The sequence below is a fragment of the Aythya ferina genome, assembly GCF_964211825.1.
Source record: "Aythya ferina genome assembly, chromosome: 1".
Taxonomy (NCBI): Eukaryota; Metazoa; Chordata; class Aves; order Anseriformes; family Anatidae; genus Aythya; species Aythya ferina.
The window spans coordinates 96,318,912-96,339,493 of record NC_140296.1 but is presented as its reverse complement, the minus strand read 5'-3'; the positions used below and the strand labels follow the sequence as shown (position 1 = coordinate 96,339,493).

Here is a 20,582-nt window from a genome sequence, read left to right as displayed (position 1 = left end):
GCTGCCAAAGCAGCCTAACATGCCTAGCCATCCTGACAGTATCTCTTTAAGTTTACAAGGAATATTTTTCATTTTCTATGTTGCTACCAAATGACCTTACATTTTTGTTTTTCACCAGTTACCCATCTTAGTTTGGTAAAAGCAAATAACTATCCCTGTGGATCAGAGTGGTTTACATTATTGCCAATAGTCTGATGAATTTTACATACTAGAATAATTAAAGAATCACTTTCAAGTTTCCACATGAGAAAGAAAGCCATCGGGCACTGGTCAGTCATAAGTTTTGGTACTTTATTTTTAGAAACTCCCATAAATCAAATTATTAATAAATAGAGGAAAAACAGACACAGCTTTTCTTTTTTGAATGTTTTATCATAGTGGGATTCACATATCACTTTTTCCCTTCAGGGAAAGAAGACACTGGGGCTTGGTGTATCCTTTTGTGGAAGGTTTTCTTTCTCAAGTTGTAAAAAATAGCTCAGCCTTGATTGCACACTGACCACATCTTTGAGGACTCTCATTCCAGGTCAGTGTAAGGATGGGTTGTTCTTTACAGTGCAATTACTGCAGTTTTGTCTCATCTACTTTTTAAATACTCCCAGTTCCTCTCAGTGGTTACTTACAAAATCCACAGCAGTATTTTCTGTCTCTCATAGGTGATAGATGTCTTGACATCTTCTCTTGTGACCTTGCAGAGGGGAGAGACTTCTCACTAGCTAATGCAACCTGTTGATATCAAAAGGCCTCCAAGAGTAACTGCAATTACTTAAGTTCAGTGACTACTGGCTGGACCAACAGTTGAACATATGCATAAGTGTTTTGTTGTGTTGTGGGCTAGCTCTGGATGGATTTATAGCTGGTGATTTGAGGAAGGCAATGTAAGTGTGAGGTAAAGTAATACCAGCTTGAATTCCTCGTTTCTGAATTTCTCTTTCCGGGTCATGATTAAAAAGTGCGAAGCATTATGCAAAAATTCAGAAGCTATTTCAATTTATAGAGTGAGAGAATAAATAGCTCCCTCCCTTTCTTCCTCCCTTCTGAACCTCAGCTGCAGACAATGGAAATATCAACACAGAGCAATATATTTCAGGAAAATCTCAATTGGTATTACAAGGAGAGTGAAGGAAAGATCTAAACGGCACAAAATGAAATACACTGTTAAACAGCACATGCTCTAACACTGACCTCTTATGCATTGCTAGCCCTATATTTTACATGATGCTAGCTTTTATTACTTTTTCTTTCCTATCCTTTAGCAGCTCTGATCTTAAAATTACTTATTGCCCCCCCAAATAATTTTTGATTCAATTTTTGTTAAAAACAAACAAACACACACACACAAAAAAAAAAAAAACAAAAAAAAACACACACACACACACAAAAACCCACAAAATATATTTGGCACTGGAAGTAATGTTTTACTGAGAACCTAATATAGCTGTAATACTTGTCTTGCTTAAAGTATATTGCAGTCATTTTTTTTTTTATTGTGTCAAAAAAGGCAGCCGTATCTTTCTTGACTAGATTTATTGTCCCATTTATTGCTCAATAATCTGTTATTTTCCAGATGTTCAGTAATTTATTTTTCTTGATATTTGTTCCATTACTGCTAGATACAGTAGTCAGACTTACGAGGGGGTAATTTTGGGGACCATTCAATTTCCTGTTAATTGCTAGTCATTTCTGTTGTTTTATTTTGAAGGCATCTGAAAGCCCCACCACGATCAGGGCCTATTGTAGAAAGCACAATATGTACATTTAAGAGGAGACAAGATCAAGCTGCCCATTGTAATAACAGAACCTCCCCTTTTATTGAAAATCTGAATTTTGCTTTCCTCTAGCACTGCAGTTCCTCCAGTCCTTCACAATGAAGGAAAAATTATTGGCATGGCAAATTCATTGAGTAACTCCTTTGATACGCTAGAATGAACACTACACGGCTAAGAAAATGTGTTTGTATCTCACATAATCCCTCTCACATTCTTTCACAATAGTTTTACTGCTTGGTGAGCATATAAAATGGATTTTCTTACTGTTCCTAGTTAAATGTGAATCTTAGAAAGGGAATTAGCACATTTTGGGGCTTTTATGAATTCAGACCTACCCCTTCAGCTGTCAGTAGATGTATTTCCCATAGTATTTCCTTACCTCTCTGAAGTTGTCAGTTCTGTTCGTGTTCAACTTGGCTAACATCACTGCATAGTGAGGGGGTCTAGTTTCTGATAGCTCACTTGAGACCCTCTAAAAGCTTGAAATGGAGGGCACTGAAGGAGAACTTAGTCGTCCTAGTTGTGAGCCATCGGATGATCATGAAAAATGAATGGCAGTGAAACACTGAAGTTAGCTCTGGCTGAGCTTTGTTCTGCCAGACCCAAAGCCTGATTGTTTAGGGTTATTCAGGCACCTCCACAGCTGCTTGTGATGTGCCGGGCAGATACATGTACACCCCTTGTCTCTAAAACCTCTCTTTAATTATGCCTTTGTTTTTGTTTGATATTATGCCACTTCCATAAGCTGCTGCTATCACCTGCTTGAGGAACATCCCCAGGTGAGCACAGCTGAGACCTAAGCTAGACCTTGAGTAAAGTTCTCTGACATATAAATGTGGCTGTGAACTTCTATGCCCTAATTTAGAACTAGGGCCTAGGGATCCCATATAGAAGTCATTTGGAGTAAAGATGCTTTTGTCTTTTTCTCTCAAACTCATGTTTTTAAGCTGTCACCCATTCTGAGATGCAGAGGAAGGAGGTCAGGACTGTGGCTTCCCAGACAACCACATTGTAGGAGATGCCAGTTTGCCCAGGCTTGATCAGAACACCAAGTAGACAACAAGAGCTTCATGCTTGTTCCTTTTGATCAATGCTCTTTAAGCTCTAAATGTGGCATGCACCCTTATAAGCCTGGCAGGCTGAAACGACCTTAACCTGCTCAGTAAGCTGTAGCTTGGAATATCCAGAACAATCCCTCATACTCATGGAGAGCTCTTGGGCTGCTCATGCATTACTCATCCTGTGCATATGGGCATGTCCATGTGTCCCAAGCAGCGTCCAGAAAAGAAGGAAGCTGCCATGAAATAGCTGCCTTTGGTCTACTTCTGCTGGAGCAGACTGTGAGAAGTATTCTCATGGCAGAGGCCTGTGTTGGCTTCCCTCTTTCTCCTGAGAGCCTCTTGGAGTCAGCACCCGGGTGCATTGTAAGCCAGATTAATTTCTCTGGCAGTGCTGGTAGCCCAAGAGACTTCCTGGAGGCTCTGTGCCCTGTGTGTCCCCAGTAAGATGTGGTGGGAGAGGCTAGCAAATACCCTAGAAAGGAGCCATGTAAATCTCACAGGAGCTGGCCGTGAATGTTAAGAATTGTTCTGGCAGGCCGTAGATCTTCATGTTCCTCTACTGATACCCTTGGTTGCCTTGGATTTCAAACCTGCAATGCCAACAATGTGGGCGAAAAAATACTCCTCGTGGATAAATTTGGTGTGTGTTGACTATTGCTTGGCAATATTTGCCAGTGGGACAATCACCAAAAACTGTCTCGACATCCCAGTTCTGAGGCAATTTCCTTAGAGGCAGCATAACAACCTCCTCCAGTAAAGTGTCTCACTCCACCTCTGTTCGTGCAGTTTGACCCAACATTAAGCCCATTCTGGCATGGCACCTGGAGAGTCTTTGAAAAATCTCTTGACTTGAAATCACATTTAGTATCTACATTAACCACGTTAAACAAGATGGCAAATGTTTGGGTCTTCTCAGGTTTCTTTTCTTCTGAAAGGAACCCAGAACTGAAATTTTCTTGTGGTCCAAGGAACATATTTTCCACATCTATAAATTTCACACAAGAAGTGGAGCAGTCATGTAGCAGCACAAGTTTTGTTCCCCACAAGTTCTCAGTGGTGGTTTTGCATCCATAATTAAGATGTCTGTTGCTACCACATAACTTGTTATATTATCTGCTAATGACCCAAATGTTTCATTTTTCTGACATGGAGCTCAAGGATATCAGCATTATTCCTTACAGAAGGCAAGAAACCGCTTGTGAGGCCTCAGAAATATGTGGGATTTGCCTCTCAGTAAGGCCTGTATTCAAAAGCTAAGATGGGCTAGAAATGGGGAAGGAAAAAAACCGCTTTCTTGTGTTGTTGTTAGGACCATAAATCAGAGTGACTGAATCATAGGGCTTAGAAAAGTTGCTCTTCCTTATTGACCCGGGTGGGTGGTAGCCTGAGATTTGGGTGAGACTGGCCCAGGTGCTTCCTTTGGTGACAAAGCTGTGAACAGATTCACAGTGGCCATGAGCAGCAGGGTTGAATCTCAATTAGCAGTGGTCAAAAAGGACAGCAGGAAACACTGGAACTAATAAATAAGTATTTAACTAATATGTAAGTATTCATTTGTCTATTTCTTCGAGGTCCTGGATGCATTTATCACGGGAGTAAGTGCATCTATCTTCTCAAAGCAGACTTGCTTTCTGCTATATTGCCTCTGACATGGTCTGTGAGCATTTAGGTGCCATTCCTGCCACAACGTTGTGAGTGGGATCTGCTTCCAGGGTTACCTCTTGCATTTTCAAGAGTTGGGTGTTGGCTAAAGGCTTTCTCTGGGAAATGTGTCTTGCAGTCTGGGAACCTTTCAGCTAACCCACTCTGGGCAATAGGTATTTTTCTTGCATGGAGATCTGGAAATGTGTTCAAGTGTATGTTCCTTGTTTTGTAGCACAATGCTCAGTGCCAAGTTCTGCATGCTTTTCTTGTCTCAAGCTGTTACATGTTGCTCTCTAAGGGTTTGGACTAATGTTAGTTTTTAATTCCCCCTCCTTTTTTTTTTTTTTTTTTTTTTTTTGCTCTCTTTCTCTCTCTCTCTCTAACCTGGAAGCACAACAAAATGGTTAGAAGTATCCCAGACCTTTTTTGTTGATGTTATTTAGTTACAAAGTCTCTGCACATACAGTTTTAATACAACAGGTTTTCAAATAATTGGTGATTAAGTCAAGAGCTGATTTATGCTTTTAGCCACCTGGGCTAGATATTGGCAGCAGCAGCTAACTGGGAGATTGCAAGGATATGACAAACACTATAGAGAGGTCATCTGCCTACTAAAGTCAGCTCAAATTATAGTAACAGCAAATAATTAAATCGTAGCTTGCTTTCTAGACGTGAGTCCCACTCTGGCTTGGTATTCATGTACTATTTGCCTGGCTTTTTACTTTCAGTGGTTTATAAACTTTCTTTTCCTTCCTTGTATTATCTTCTATTTTTTCCAGGACTCTTAAAGCAACCAAAAAACTTTAAGGACCTTTCTGTTTGTTTGTTTGTTTCCTTGCTTGTTTGTTTGTTATTTAACATTTTTAGTCCTGTCTGACTGTAGCTGAAGAATCCAGAGTCAGTCTTGTTTTCTCTGGGATGCTACACCCCTTTGATGAAACCTGTTATGAGTAATTCAACTCACAATATAGAGACAAAGACAAATTAATTACTTAAGTTCTACGAAAGTAGAACAACTTATCAAGCCCTGCCCGTGTGTGCTTTCTTGCCCTGATAAATAGGGGGTGGTTTCCCTGTACGCTGGTGGATATGGGGCTAACTGACCTGTGCTGGCTGTGGAGGAAGCTTGGTGGGTGTGCACAAAGTGTTACCAGACCAGCTGGAGATGCACACCTGAGTTTACATCTTGGTGCCTGTTCCTGTTCATGTCCCCCCAAGGTATTTTTGGGACCATCCTTTTCCCTGTTTCCTGCTCCTTCTTCCCACACAGACATCATGTGGCTGGGATCAGTGTCTTGGCCAGCTGTGGAGATCTTGTTTCTGGGCTGAGTCTTCCCTCCTCCCGCCCCCTCTCCCCTTCATCACCACCTCATCTGTGTTGGCATCCTCAAGCTTTTCTGTGTCTCCTGCATCTGAGGAGCTGACTTTCCTTGGTTTCCTTCCCACTCAGACCACTGGCTACCTTCCTTGCCTTCCCTGCAGAGCAGTGCTGTTGGGTTTGCTCTGGCACTTGCCCTTCTCCCTGCCCAGGAGGGTGGATGCCCTCTGAGTTAAGGTGGTGGATGTCCTGGCCCAGCCCTACAGATGTGCTGCTGCCACCTCAGGAAAATGCATGCATCGCTCTGTCTCTTTCCTTTGTTCAAGGGCTTTTTGTTTACAGCTATCCTGACAGAAAAGCAACAGCTTTCTCTGTGCTGTAAACCCACTGAACTAGCAATAACTCTTTTATAGTTTTGCTGCCCTTGCTGTTAACAGAGAAGTGTTAAGTGTCTGTATATTCTTACTTGGCTGCTGGCCACCCTTTCAATTTCTGGTGCCTTTTTTCTGCTGATACCAGAGCTTCTCATTGTAAAAGCAGACCAGGTATGTTGCGATAGCCTGGGTATGTTGGAGTAGCCTTAAATTTTGTAATCACTATGACTTTTTTTTTTTTTTTTTTTTTTTGTTAATGGACTTACTGTTTCTTTCCATTGCAGCTGTCTCTCTTCAATACCTGCCAGTTGCCAATCAGCTCTGTGCAACTATCCAGCACTGACAAGAATTTGTTAGGTATTTGCTGGATAGGACTGAGAGAGAGGAACAGGAATGGGTGACAAGAGGGACATGCAGGATGCAAGGGACAGGCGGGAGAACCTGAAGTAGGTGGGTGGCCTGGAAGCTGCCTCTGACGGGGTAGGAGCCTAGCGTGGGAGAGAAAATATTTTGCTTGATTGTTTGTCTGTGCTGCCTGCTGATATTTTGGACGTGTCACTGAATATCTTCTCATGGTAGCAGTATGGTATGTGGGCCTACATGCAGCAGAGAGTGTGGGGAGGCAACTGACCTCTGAAATTGAGAAGGTCAGCCAGTGGAGGAAAAACAAGACCACTGTACTATCTTCTAACATGGACGTAGAGCCATGTGGGCCAACCCAGCCTTAGATCTCTCTGAGACTATCAGGTGGTCCCGGTGCTGTCTTCTGTCACTGAGAATATGGCTAGCAGTACAGATACAGGCTAGTACTACCAGTATGGATAGTAGTACAGGTTTAGTAGAGCCATTGGGAATAGCTCAATAACCCCATTTTGTGTGAGAAAAGCCCAGGCAATTTGTGAACCTTTCAGCATTGAGGAGTCCTGTTCACAACCTTAGGGGAAGGACAGACATTTTCAAAAGCCTGGGGGTAACTCTGGGTATGTATTATCAACTGGATGGGGTGATTCCATGGAGATCACGACAAGTCCAGCTGGACAAGAGGCCCACCCCTATTTCCCAAGCTTATGACTACGGACTCAAGGAGAGGTAGGGCTTAAAGGGAAGTGGATCACACTGGCTCAGTAAACGTGGTAACTTTGTCTTCCATATCCAGATAAGTTTAAAGTTCCAGGGTCTTCATTTTCATTTCCAAAGTGGCACTGTTTGACTACCACGCTGCAGAGCTTTAATGAGATTGTAGGTGGGATTTGGAATCTCTGGTGACTCACCTTGCAGAATCAACAGAAGAAAGGATCCATCAATATACTGCTAACAGCACTGTCCACTTCCCCTTGACTTCCACCTTGTACAGGGAGCTTGTGGCAAGCAAGAGCCAAGTTGGCTTTGGCATGTTCCCTGTATCGCAGTGGGCCAAATCAAAGCACCCCCAGTGCTGCTGTGTAGGGGTTGTTGTGAGGTTGGGTGAAGTAGTGCTTGGTTTTCATTAGCCAGCCAGTTTGTCAGCCATTTATACTGTCTTGTTTCTTTTGTGTATTAGCTGGTGGTTTAGCTGGTCTGGCAGATAAACAGGAAATAAATGAGTAGTGACACTCCCTCATGCACAAAATATCGATCCATCTGTCCCATTCAACATATCACAGAAGATGACTAACACTATAGCAGCTCACCTAATGCTATTCATTCTTAGATAGCAAAGGGATATTTCTGCTTATCCAGTGACGCAAAATATCTCAGGAGATAAATATTTATTCTTATGATCAGGGTTTGCTGTTAAAAATGGATATTGCTTGCAATAAACTAAACTCTTTATTCTTTTGCTTGAGTTTCATGTACTTTATTTTAGGCCTTTGTTATTGAGACATTGACAATTTTAGTAGTGTTAAATATGCTCAGTTGACACTAACTATGTATGAATGTGAGTATCTCATGCTTTCAAAATTCAGTTCTTAAAGGGACGTGTACATAAACAAATGCATACAGTGGAAAAGTGAAAAAGAAATATGTGAAAACTAGCTTCACTTTTGTTGCTAAGATCTGTATGCAGTGGAAGTGTTGGCCTCTCTAATTTATTGGTACCTGGAAATCTCATGCAAGAGATCATCTGTGTGACTTTCATGATCTCTCCTATTCCAAAATAGATGCACTGGACTGTTGCAATGCAACTAGAAGTGATAAATTTGTGCGTCACTCTGACTAATTCTTCGGCCAGAAGGACAAAGGGACTTAGGATGGAAGCACTTCAAAACATGAGTCACCCAGAAACAGGGATGATTTTCTCTTCATTCCATGCAGGATCTACTTTCTACTAGAAAGCACAAACATGGAACCCATAGACCTGTGTCTACAAGAATTCATCTTTGTTGTTTCTAATGGCTGTGTTTTTCCAATACCAGGTGTTCCAATATTAATGGATTTTATCGTGTGTTTTTGAAATATTTGAAAACTAGTAAATTTCCATCATACTGAAATAGTTGCGATATAACTGAAATTCATTGATTTGGTTGACCAGCTCTAACAACAACAACAATAAAAATCTTGTTTCTACCTGGGTAGTCTAAGTTAATCTGATGGAAGCATGCAGCGAACATGTTATAAGACAAGAAAAAAATAGTACTAATATTCCTCATCTCTGTCAGGATTCGAGGGAGAAATCACGTAATTGATCCAGGCCCTCAACTGAACAAGCTTGTATTGGAATAGCTCATAAGGAGACAAGGTTGTAGAGCCAGATATCATGAAATCCAAAGTTGTTTTGCTTCCAGTTGCAGTGATTAGAACAGGACTAGAAGTTTCTTCCCACAGTTACTTTCAGGGTTGGCTGGCCCATGGACAAGACCTGTGTGATCCAAAGCCTGATGGTTGAGTTACTGGCTTGGCATGCAGGAAATCTGGTTTCAAGTCCCTGCTTTGCCTGAAGCAGCGCTGACGTTTTTCATTCCAGACCTTTACTGCGCTTCAATCTGGGTGACTTGAATTTAGGACTCCATGTGCCAAACACAGTACCACAACCATCAGGGTATGGAACATTTGTCTTGAAATGGAAACATTTCCATTAAAACTGTAGCGTTGCTGACAAAGCGACCTACTTAGATTAAACGGCATTCGTTTGTTGAAGGTCATTCCTTAGACGAAATGACTTTCTTGAGAACAGAACCATTCAGGAGCTGGTACTCGCTAAAATACAAATGCACTCTGGTCATACCCTTTGCCCTGCTGGAAGCTGTGAAGAGAGTGAAGACCCAGGTGGGAAGAGCTCTTTACACTGAGATCATCCATAGCCCAGGATATTTTTTTAAGAGGAGAAGCACCAAGCAGCTATGAGTCGAGTGATCATCTGTTTCTAGATCCAATCATTAACAAAGCCTTTCCTTTGAACAAAAGAGCAGGCCACCTCACTGTTTATAGCTGTGCAGGCTGGCCAACCTGCAATAGGGTAGCCTAGATGTGGCAGATAGATGAAATTGAAACTAAGCTATTTTGTGGTGAAATTCATTAGTACAACTTGTCTGTCCTAAGACTAAATCATCTCTGGACAGATCCTGAAGTCCTGCCTCAGTGTGTTTTGGTTCAGACCTTAATGAGGCAAAACTGCTGTTGAAGCCAAGATCATTTTCTTCCCTCAGTGGAAAACTGCAATGATGTCAGGACTTGGCCTGATAAAATAATGATGAATCTCCACATCAGACCTTTTATAAGCACTGTTTATATGACGATCTCAATCTATGAAAAAGATATTAATCAAGCTTCAGTACCTGTGTTTGAGCTGGATGGCAAGCAGACATTTTTGCAAACTAAGGTAGAAGGAAGCAAAGGGATACATCTGTGGCCACGTTGTATGCTGATGACATTTCAGTCATTTTTGCCAATGGTTGGTCTATTGGCTTCAGTTGGCTCTCCTCAATATTGGAAAGCCAAGGAAAAAATGTGAGAAGGTGTGTATATATATATATTTATATATAAAGTGGTGGCTCAGCATATCCATGTACAGATGGGTTTCAGAGAAAAAATGTAATGATTCAAAGGGCCAATTTTAACTTTGCTAAAAGCAGCTAAATGATGCCCCTGCCCTACATTAAACTATGCTGCGATCGAAGGGGGCAGATGCCAAGTACTTGTGGTTTTACAGTTTTCAAATAAATATTGCTCAACCTCATAAAAAAGAACATGAGAACAGCGAGTGAATTTTTTCTTTTTTTTTTTTTTAATTTTTATTTCTTTATTTTCAGTATGCTTTACAGGTATAGGGGATATTGCTGCTATTCCTTCTCAGGGTTTCTGCACCACATTCAGCTGTGAATGCCACTTGACCTTAAATCCAGTTAATTTAGATTGGCATGTTCAATCACAAAATGTTTTATGGGCTGGCAGATAGAGAGCCCTGGCAGATCTGCCACGGAGCTGCAAAGTTCCATACCCAGCTGAAACTTTTTTTAATTCAACACTGTCATTTTTAAATAACAGTGCAATTGCAAAACAAATTGGCAGGTACTTATGAACTGAATGCTGCCTGGGGCTCTGTCTTTTCATTTTGCTGACCAGTGTGTCTGGTCTTCAATTTAGAAAAGCACACAGTAGTTAAAAAGCACTGGTGAAACCTTGTAATGCAGAGCTAACCACATTGTTCATGGAGCAAGAGATGCCTACTCTGACTTGTTGATTCCTACAAACTGGTTAGCTTCATGGTGGTGGAGGGCAACATTTAAAAATAAAAACACTCCAAAGTGTCTATCTACTATAGTCACCAGCTGAGCATGAACTTTTTTTTTGCAAAAGTTTAAGCTTTCTGCCCCAGGTCTTTCATGGAGCTTCAAGGAATTTTGGAATATTGGAACTGGGAGCGCCCTGTATGGTCACTGACTCTGAGTGCTCTGTTGTCTTGGGCAACTACCTTATACGAGATGTCTTTCCTGGACGGTAGATTGCATTAGATACATGTGGGCCATCTCCTATAAATCAACATGGCTCTTCTGAAGCTGATCTTTGAAGTTTCAGTTTTTGATGTGTGACTTTGTAAAACTCCTTGCTTCTTTACCTATGTGTTTGCATTGCTGTTTCCTAAGCATTATAACCAGAGGTTCAATAGGATGTTTAAAATAAATAGAGGCATTCAAGTTATCTTACAAAGTCCTGCATCATCACTGCATGAAGCCCTAAAATTGTCAATCTACTAGCAATCTGTCTACAAACTGGTCAGTTTATCTGCCTGTAAGGTAAAGTTTTGTGTTATGATACAACCCAGCTGCCAAAAATTGTGCTCAAGGTATGCTTTGATGACCCAGTGGAGGATACAGCTTTCATAGATGGATGTCTTCAGTGTTTTGATTTTTAGGTAAGGCAGAACCCAGGAAGGACCAATAGTAGCTTCTTTGAAGGCATTTCATTTGCTGTAAACCAGGATGATCCAGGTATTGGTCTACCAAAAAACAGAATACCTCAGAAGGAGGTAATGCCCAGACATTAAGCCTGAGCTACTTTCATGCACATTGTGGTCATCTGTCATACGGTGTGGGCCTGAACTCTGCTGTTTAGTGCACATCTCCTGTTCACATCATTTTACCATGGGGCCACCAAACAGAGAGTGCCTTACAGACTCCATGAGCATCTCCAGTTGCAGGATTGTGTGAGTTACACTACTGAGATGTGACATTGAGCTAGCCGATATCTTTGATTGCTTAAATAATTCGGCCACTTCTTCAAGGGAGATCTACCTAGGACATTGTAGTGGGTTTACGTGGCAAGGTTTTGGTAGCAGGGAGCCATAGGGGTGGTTTCTGTGAGAAAGATCTAGAAGCTGCCCCATGTTTGGGAAGGGCCCCATTGTTTTCCAGATCTGAGCCAATAAGTGATGTTGTTTGCGCCTCTGTGAGAGCATATTTAAGACAGGGAAAAAAACGCTGCGCCAGACAGCAGCCGGGAGTGAGAGAACAGCCTTGCAGGTGCCAAGGTCAGTGTAGAGGGAGGGGGAGAGGTGCTCCAGGCGCCAGAGCAGAAGTCCCTTGAGGCCTGTGGTGAGGACCATGGTGAAGCAGGATGTCCCCCTGCAGCCCATGGAGTGCCACGGTGGAGCAGGGTTCCATGCTGCAGCCCGTGGAGGAGACCACGGTGGAGCAGGTGGCCCTGCACCGACGGAGGCTGCTGCCTGTGGAAGACCCCTGCCGGAGCAGATTCCGGGCCGGACCTGTAGCCCGTGGAGAGGAGCCCACGCAGGAGCAGGTGACCTGGCAGGAGCTGCTGCCCATAGGGGAGCCAGGTTAGAGCAGTTTTCTCCTGAGGGATGGACCCCGTGGTATGGACCCATATCTGGAGCAGTTCTGGAAGAGCTGCTGCCTGTGGGAAGCCCACGCCGGACCAGTTCATCAAGGACTGCATCCCGTGGGTGGGACCCCACAGCACAGGGGACGAGAGTGACCGAGAAGGAGCGGCAGAGAAGAAGTGCTGTAGACTGACCATAACCCCCATTCCCCCGTTCCGCTGCGCTGCTCAGGGGGAGGAGGTGGAAGAGGGTGGATGGGGGGGAAGGTGCTTTTGGTTTGCTTTTTCCTTTGTTTTCTCACTTCTCTCGCTTGTTAGTAATAGGCAATAAATCTTACTATCTCCTTATGCCGAGTCTGTTTTGCCCGTTACAATAATTATTGTGTGATTTTCTCGTCCTTATCTCAAACCTTGAGCCCCTTTTCACATATTTTCTCCCCATTCCTCTTTGAGGAGGGGGAGTGAGAGAGCGGCTGTGGTGGAGCTCGGCTGCCCACTCGAGCAGAACCACGACAGACATTTACCAACACCTGTCTTTCCTAGTTAAAACTGAAGTAAAAGCTGTTTTAGTCTCTGGGCCACTGATGTTATAAGTGATTGATTTCTGTACATTATCTGGAAACTTGAGTCTGACACTCTGCTGAATAGAGAGGGGAGCATAAGGATGTTTTCCTCAAAAATGTTTAAAATACAGCACTAGGTACTCTACACAAGGACAGCAGAGTCAAGGATAACAGTCTGCCATCTAAGAGCAGCCAAGCACATTTTGACTCTCACTGTGAAAGTCCCCTCTTCCCAATTCACAGCATTTCTACAAGCAGTGAAGAATCTAATCAGAATACAGAATACTTCAGCATGTTTAAAAGTCCCTAGTACTTGCTGCTGATATTTATATTTATTCCTTAAAAATAAACGGGATAAGATATCACTTCCACAAAATCCCTTTGTACATCCATCTGGAGTGTATATGTCTTCAAGACTACTGATTTTTCAGAAGAGCCTTGCTTACTCTAAACGTTAATTACAATTAAAATATAAATTGAGACAAGCAGAATCATTAGTTCTGCCTCAGAAAAATGGCCTTCATAGTCATGAGAAAAGGAACTCATTTTGAAAGGAGACAAATATAGAGTTTCCTGACATAAAAATACATGGGAATAGGAGATATACCAGACAAAAAGATTCTAGTCTTTATCTTTTAGCAGAGCGGAAGAGTTTATGAGAATATTTGTGCAAGTTTTTTTTGGCTAAGTGTGTAGGTTGTTGAGGTTTTGGTCACCTGGTGTGTACTTGTCATTTTGCCAGCACTGAAAGAAATATCTACATACACTTCAAAGTAGCTTCTTCATTAATACAGCTATGCTGGTCCCTGTAATCATGAAAGTTCATGCAGAATGTTATGACTCTAAGAAATGTTAAGGAACCCATTGCTTTTTAAGGCAAAATCTTTAGTTTCCTGGCTTTCTCAGAAATGTGAATCATCTAGCATTGGGTGAGTCTTTTGGTCAGTTGTCTCTGCACATTGACCAGTTCAGTTGATTTATGGCCACATGAACTCTTCTTGAAATTTCTGGCTAAGTGCCATAAAAGTTCTAAAACAATCTTAGAGGTTTTGAGTCCTTCTCCTTCTCCTCTAGGGAAGGGAAGCTTGTGTATATGTGGTTATTCTGGGAAAGCCTATGGTTTTCTTTTCTCTCTCAAGGGGGTAGAGATGTCTTCCAAACCTAGTATTGAGAAAAAGGGCCAAAAGACTACTTCAGGAAAGAAGATGCAACTTGGAGGCTGATCTGCATTTTCTCTCTCCAAAGCTTTTTGAAGGAGAAGATACAAAGCTGTGAATATATGGAACTCTGTCACCTGGACACTCTCTTTCATTTACAAGGATCTTTCTTGCAAGAGAAATAATAGAAGCTAGCAAAGTCATTCCAGTGCACCCACACTGAGTGGGCGGAAGAGGTATGTGAATATTAAATGTATTATCTGGAAGCTTCTCTAGATGCTTCTTTCTTTCCTGTGGAGAGGAAGGCCCTAGCACTGTTTGGTCCTATCTATTTTTTTCCCCTTAATTGGCTTCAAGATTTATCAACCATTTCTGCCCAAGCAACGTGCTAACACATTTAAAACCAGTTCTGTTCTGAGAGCAGGCTGGTGCTTGCTGGCAAGGTAGGATATAGAAATGTTCCACAGCTTATTTTGGAGCTTTTTTTTCCCCCACTTTACTCTGGTATTCCCAACAACCCCCTCATTCTTCTCTCTAGTGCATCTCATGTGTCAAACATATTGCCATACACTAGAATTCTTGTTTTTTACGAGTGTCTCCCTCAAAAGCCAAATGCATTCATTACATTCCCCATCAGACACAGGGTGAAGCTCTCAAGATGGCCCAGTTTTACAGCAGTGGGGTTCTGTTGCCTGGTCCAATCATGCAATGAAGCAGTTGCTTCCCTGTGTTTTGAAAATAGCAGTCAAAATGTTCTTGTGGCTGCTCCCCTAATAGGCTCAAATTACCTCGTACCGTAAAGAACTGTTTCTCTTGCTTTGTTGATGCTTTGACAGCAAGTGATGTGCTGAAAAAGAGTGAGACTACTTGTGCTTTTGAGAGCATTTCTCAGAAGGTTAATTGCATTGCTGATCTGGGGCTTTAGGGATAATGCAAAGACAGGGACTATCCTGTAAACAAGGGATCAGATTGCTCTTATGGAATCTCTTTTACGAACTGGAAAGCTTGGCCGCAGATGAAAAAAGTGACAAACATAAGAAAAGCAACAAATACCCAGATCTTAGCAAAGTGCTGTTGTTACCGTTGTTGATACATTTAGCTGCTGGTTGGGTCAGCAGTTCCCTTCTGGCCAGTGCTAGTACTAAATCACTAGTATACAAGACAGAAGTGTTAGCCTCATGCTACCTTAATGCTCAAAGAAAATTCTGTGTCCTGTGTAACACAGACTAAATGATCCTGATCTTCTCTTCCATTCTTAAAATCCAAGGCACTGACCTTCTCAAATGCATGACTCATCTATTGCCAGGAAGGTGAAAGTCCAGCTATTAATGAGTTGCTTTATTGTACACTGCCTTCAAAGCCAGGCCTCTGCAATCAGCTCAGCTGAACACTTTGGATCTCTTCCCGTCACTTGATCCTAATCATGAGCCTGCACCTGGTCCAGCTTTCTGTTTGGGACAATATGTTAAAAATTCATTGTTGCACTTTTTTTTTTTTTTTTCCTTTTAATTGACTTTTTCTTCCCCTCTAAGTTAAATGAATGCTTTATAGGATGAGAACTGAACAATGTCAATGGAATGAATTGTGGGGAGAGCCAGAGGAACCACTCATATTCAGGAGAAAGTAGGAGTATCCAGCTGTATCCTGCTTGCCTACTTTGATGTCTTTGGCCAAGAGAGTGATGCATGGGTCAGACCACCTACTCTCCAGGCCCTGGTTCCCAAGGCAGTCAAAGGGGAGAAGAAATTGTGAAGCCAGCACAGCACACCTGTAGCGTGCCTCCTGCATCCTTCTTCACTGACAGCACAGGGAACTGGTGTCTGGCAGCCTTGAGCACTGTGTGGTTTCATGTGTTTGTCCCTTGCTTGATCTTAAGCGCTGTAGTTTGGGCCTGCGTCCACCTGAGGCACCATGGGTTGCAGTTTGAGTGCATCTTGATGTGAGAACGCTGCTTGTGTTTGTTTCACAATTTCTGAATAGGAAAAGATGATGTGTTTGCTGTGTCTACAGGCATTGGGCACTGTCAGGACACTCTCCATCTGGCCCAGAGGGACCAGCTCTGGAGATGAATATGTCTGAGGTAAATCCAGCACTTCAGCTTTCTGTAGACTATCTTAGGGTGTTCATGTTGCTTTGTATTAAACACTTTTTTTTTTTTTTCTTTTTACCAGATCATAAAGGCATTAGGAGGCATGAGGAGGCTCAGAAATCACAGCACTTTGGAGGTGATGCTCACTTTGTTTATTCCTTAGACTTTGGAAGTCAGTGGGTTGGGTTACCTCTGTGTAAGTGACAGAGAAGCTGCTGCAACAGTGGTGGATATGAAGGAAACCCATAGTCAAAGGCAGTTTATCTGCCAGGGCCTGCTCAGCTGCTGGTTATCATCCATGTTGCATCTGGCTTTTCACAGTACATCTGTTTAGCATAAATAACCTTTTTTATTGGTGTCCTATGGTACATCCAAACAATGAACAGAAGAAAAAAGAGAAACTGTAAATAAATTTTACAATGTCAGTAAGAGCATTCACATTAAGGGAAACTATTTTGAGTGAATGCCAGTTCTTAATAAATTGCTATTATTCTGATGTTTTTACAAAGACCACAAAGAAAAAAAGGAGAAAAAAAAAAAAAAAAAAAAAAAACAGAAATTGTTAAAAAATGGAAACACTGAATGTCACTGCTCAATCACTCCTTTTAATCATAAATATTTCTAGGCTGTTCTCCTAGCAAATGAGGTGCCAATATATAAATCTCTCTCTCTCTCTTTTTTTTTTTTTTTTTTTTTTTTTTGGTGTCTATGGTGTCTATCTAAAAGCCAGTGGCATAAAATGAGACCATGAGTCACCTTGCTGAGTTCCCTTTCCTGAATGCTCCCTGTTCCCTGGGTGGCTGTGTTTCAGCCCATGTTACCAGCCCTTGGTCTGAGCAGGCTTCCTTGCACCTTGGGGCTCACCTGCACAGCCTAATGCTCTGCAGAGCTGCCTGCACTGACTCCAAACCCACAAGCTCAGCCCCCAGTAGCAGGTGAACCCTTCTCACCCCCACTTGATGGGCCATGCCAAGGAGCAGCAACACTTCTTAAGATTACATGTTTTGCAAAGAAGGATGTCCACAGTCTTCATTCATAGTTATCGATTCATTTTTTGGTACAATTTCTCAGAAATGGGTCCCTACAGTACACTTAATCCCTGAGGAACACTGCTTGTTTGTTTTTGTAGCGATCAGGCTATTTTATGTGTGTGCATTTTACAGCCCTTCTGTGTGTCACTTGGTTAATTCATTTCTGCAGGGATTATAGGAAGTTTTTTTTTTTTTTTTTTTCCCCTGGGGTTTCCCCACAAAGAGGATCCCTTTGTTGATAAAAGCCATGGGCACCACAGGAATAGGGTATGTAGCATGGGTCTGTCCTGGAAATCTTACATTAGAAATAGGACACCCCACCTGGTGTTGGAAAATCAAGTGTTAGGCTGCCCATGAGGGATGCTGATTGAGGGTCATGTTCCAGCAGGCAGGAGAAGGAGCATACTGGGAATAATGGCAGAGGATGGGGCTCTCATGTGGCATAGGTGCCCTCGCTTGCCCTTCAAAGGCTTGCAAATGCACTAATCCCCTTCCTTGTGGAAGGATTTGCTGGGCAATGCAGCTGTGGGGCCGCATGGTGGTGTGGATGGCACTGAGGTCTGGGAGACCGGGCATCTACCAGCCAGGAGGAGCTGGGCCTTACCCCAGTGCCACAGGCACCAGTGGGCTGGGCCAGTTTGAGGGCAGCCATGCTGTCCTCTCTCTTTCTAACACAGCCTTTGGAGCTGCACCTAGGAAATCTGAGGCCTGTGCAGAAGAGGCAGTTTCGCCGATGGTAGAGGCTGGCAGGAGGGAGGGCTTAGCCCCCAGGAGCATTAAGGGAGCCAGCGCTCGTGGCCATGGCTGGCTGTGCCCACCACAAAGTCTCCCAGCCAAGGAAGTGGGTCCTGGGCCCGGACCAATTCTTTTGCCTTCTCGCACACCCCAGAAGTGCTTTTATAATGAAATCAGGCCAGAGCCCAGTGAGCCAAAGGGAATTAGAGATGTTGTATGTGCTCACATGCTTGCTTCATGGGGCAATTTTAATGAGTAATTGATTGCTAATTATATGTGCTGCTTTGTGGTGAAACATCATGGTACTTTGATATGGACCAGGAACTGAAAGTTGCAGTTGTGCTTATTTTTGAAAAACATTTGGCCTGCTGATCTGTATGGGGTATTTTGTGCCTGATTAATTTAATGTATTGTCTTGGGTGAGTGTTGATTTACTTGCTGAATTCAAGATCAATTTTAATGAAGCTCTTAGTGCGTGCTGGTTTGGGGACACAGGGTGCCATATTATTGGTTTGTCTAGATTGCTCACTGTTTTGTTAGACTTCAATAAGAAAAATTCTGGCATAGTGACAGCTTCCCACTTCCCTACAATTGAGTAGACAACAACAGAGCTTAAACAGACAACAAACTTTATTAAACTCACATGTACATACATAACTAGTACAAACTTTGTAGCAAGCAAGTCTGACCTACGGGCCAATACAAACAAAAAGTATATTCTTTTTTAACTCCCAAACCAGGTGCAATCTGGGAAACAGCAACTGCAGCTGAAGTGCCAAGCTGTAAATTAAAAGGGAAAATAAAGTGCAGACATCACCAAGGATATTAATACCTGCTCTTTTCTTTGCCATCTCTGTCTCCCTCCAACCTTTCTCTTTTCCTACATCTGGGGCAGGTCATAAAAGTCTTCCTGGGAGACAGATGGGGCAGTGGGTCAGAGTGCTGGGAAATGCCTTGTGGAGCTCCAAATAACAAGGGCATGGAGCTGGGATGCTGCTGGACTTCAGGGTGCAGCTAGCCATGGTTCTTCAAGGTGCTGAGGCTTGCCCAGGCACTACGAGCCCGCTGTGGAAATGCTTGAACCTGGAAGGCTTGCAATAGCATTGCAACCACAAGTACCTCTATTGATGCAGCTGAAACTCTGGCATCTGTTTTTCTCCTCTTCAGCAGGATATGCTGTGCCCCCTGGATCAGCTGCTGCATGTTTGGAAGAACATCCTGCTTCGACTGAGCAGCAGAAGTTAACTAGGACTTTGGAGCTGGTAGTGGTTATGCTGGGAGCAGACCAAGGGGAATATTTGCTTTCCAATTCCAAACAGAGGAAACTACAAGTGGATCCAGCTTGCAGAGAGTGTGGTGTGGGAGGACGCTCAGAGACGTGGGAACAAGGAGACACAGGAATGCTGGTGTAGTACTTTTCCACCCTTGAAATGCATGGCCATGGTTAGCTGTGGTTAACAGTGAGGCAAATCACGTCTCCATTCCCAGGACTGGAGAGCACCTGTGAGCTACTCTGACCTTGGGAAATGTCACTTGGACCTTCCAGGGCGTCCTCACCTTGGGAAATGTCACTTGGACCTTCCAGGGTGTCCTCACCTTGGGAAATGGCACTTGGACCTTCCAGGGTAGACAAGTGGGTGGTGCTGGCAAGAACGTGAGCACAAGTTCTTTCTTATTCTTTAGAGAAGTCACACACTAACTTGTCATGCTCTCTTTAATTTGATCTTGTATGACAAACAAGTCCAACTGTTTAATGTCCTGTGCACAAAAAGGAGAAAGAAATTATTATGCTATTTGAGAGGAAAAAGACATTTTCTTGCTTCTGTAAGCAAAACATGAATTGGCACTTATGGGGTCCAAAGGACCACAGAATTTTCTACAGTATCAGCTTCCAGAATGCTGATGTTTCTTTTCCAGAGAGATTTAATAGCAGGACGAGACAAAAGGAAACACAGCAGGCCTGAAAAGTTCTTCCTCTCCTGAGTAGTCCCTGTCAAGGCAATGGGTAAATGCCTGCAGAAGAGGACCACACTGGAGTTCTGTTGGTAGGTGAACAGCAATGATTGCCAAACAGGGCACCCCATTCAATCTGTTTTCAATGATTTAATACTGAGCTAGAAAATGTGAATCCAGGCAGGAACTTGGCATTTAAATTATCCACTTGAGATGACTGAGCTTATTTTATTTTATTTTATTTTTTAAATGCAATTTAAAAAATGATAATCCTGAGGGATGTGAAAGGAGTTAGGGCATGGAGATGACATGAAAACAGAGTCCTTTCATATGCTGCTTGACATTTCAGTAATTCTTCAAGCAGCATTTCTGATTTCTTTTTAAATGTAGAATATTCTTAGCCAAGTTTGCTGCAGGAGAAGACTGAAGTTTGATCTTTTCAACATACACAGTCTTGGTGTACAGATAACTCTTTCCTGTATGTTTGTGCTACTGCATGAGTACACATATACATGTATAGAGTACACATATACTCACCTGGTATCAAGCCTAGGAGATAATAGCATTAGAAATGTTACAGATGACGCAGTAACTAAGACATTTGGCTAAGTCATGCACTCACACAATCTTGAA

The 20,582-nt window shown here is 42.7% G+C and overlaps 1 long non-coding RNA gene across 2 annotated transcripts in view; it reads left to right on the top strand.

Annotated features, from left to right (window-relative positions):
* The window catches only part of LOC311435833, a 129,422-nt gene that overhangs the window by 76,203 nt on the left and 32,637 nt on the right, over positions 1-20,582 (top strand). The window contains exons 4-6 of one of the 2 annotated variants that reach the window (XR_014692429.1): positions 14,230-14,377; positions 16,152-16,221; positions 16,313-20,041. This is a non-coding gene — a long non-coding RNA (uncharacterized lncRNA). The remainder of the gene's footprint in view (positions 1-14,229; positions 14,378-16,151; positions 16,222-16,312; positions 20,042-20,582) is intronic. The other variant, XR_014692428.1, reaches the window with a different exon arrangement.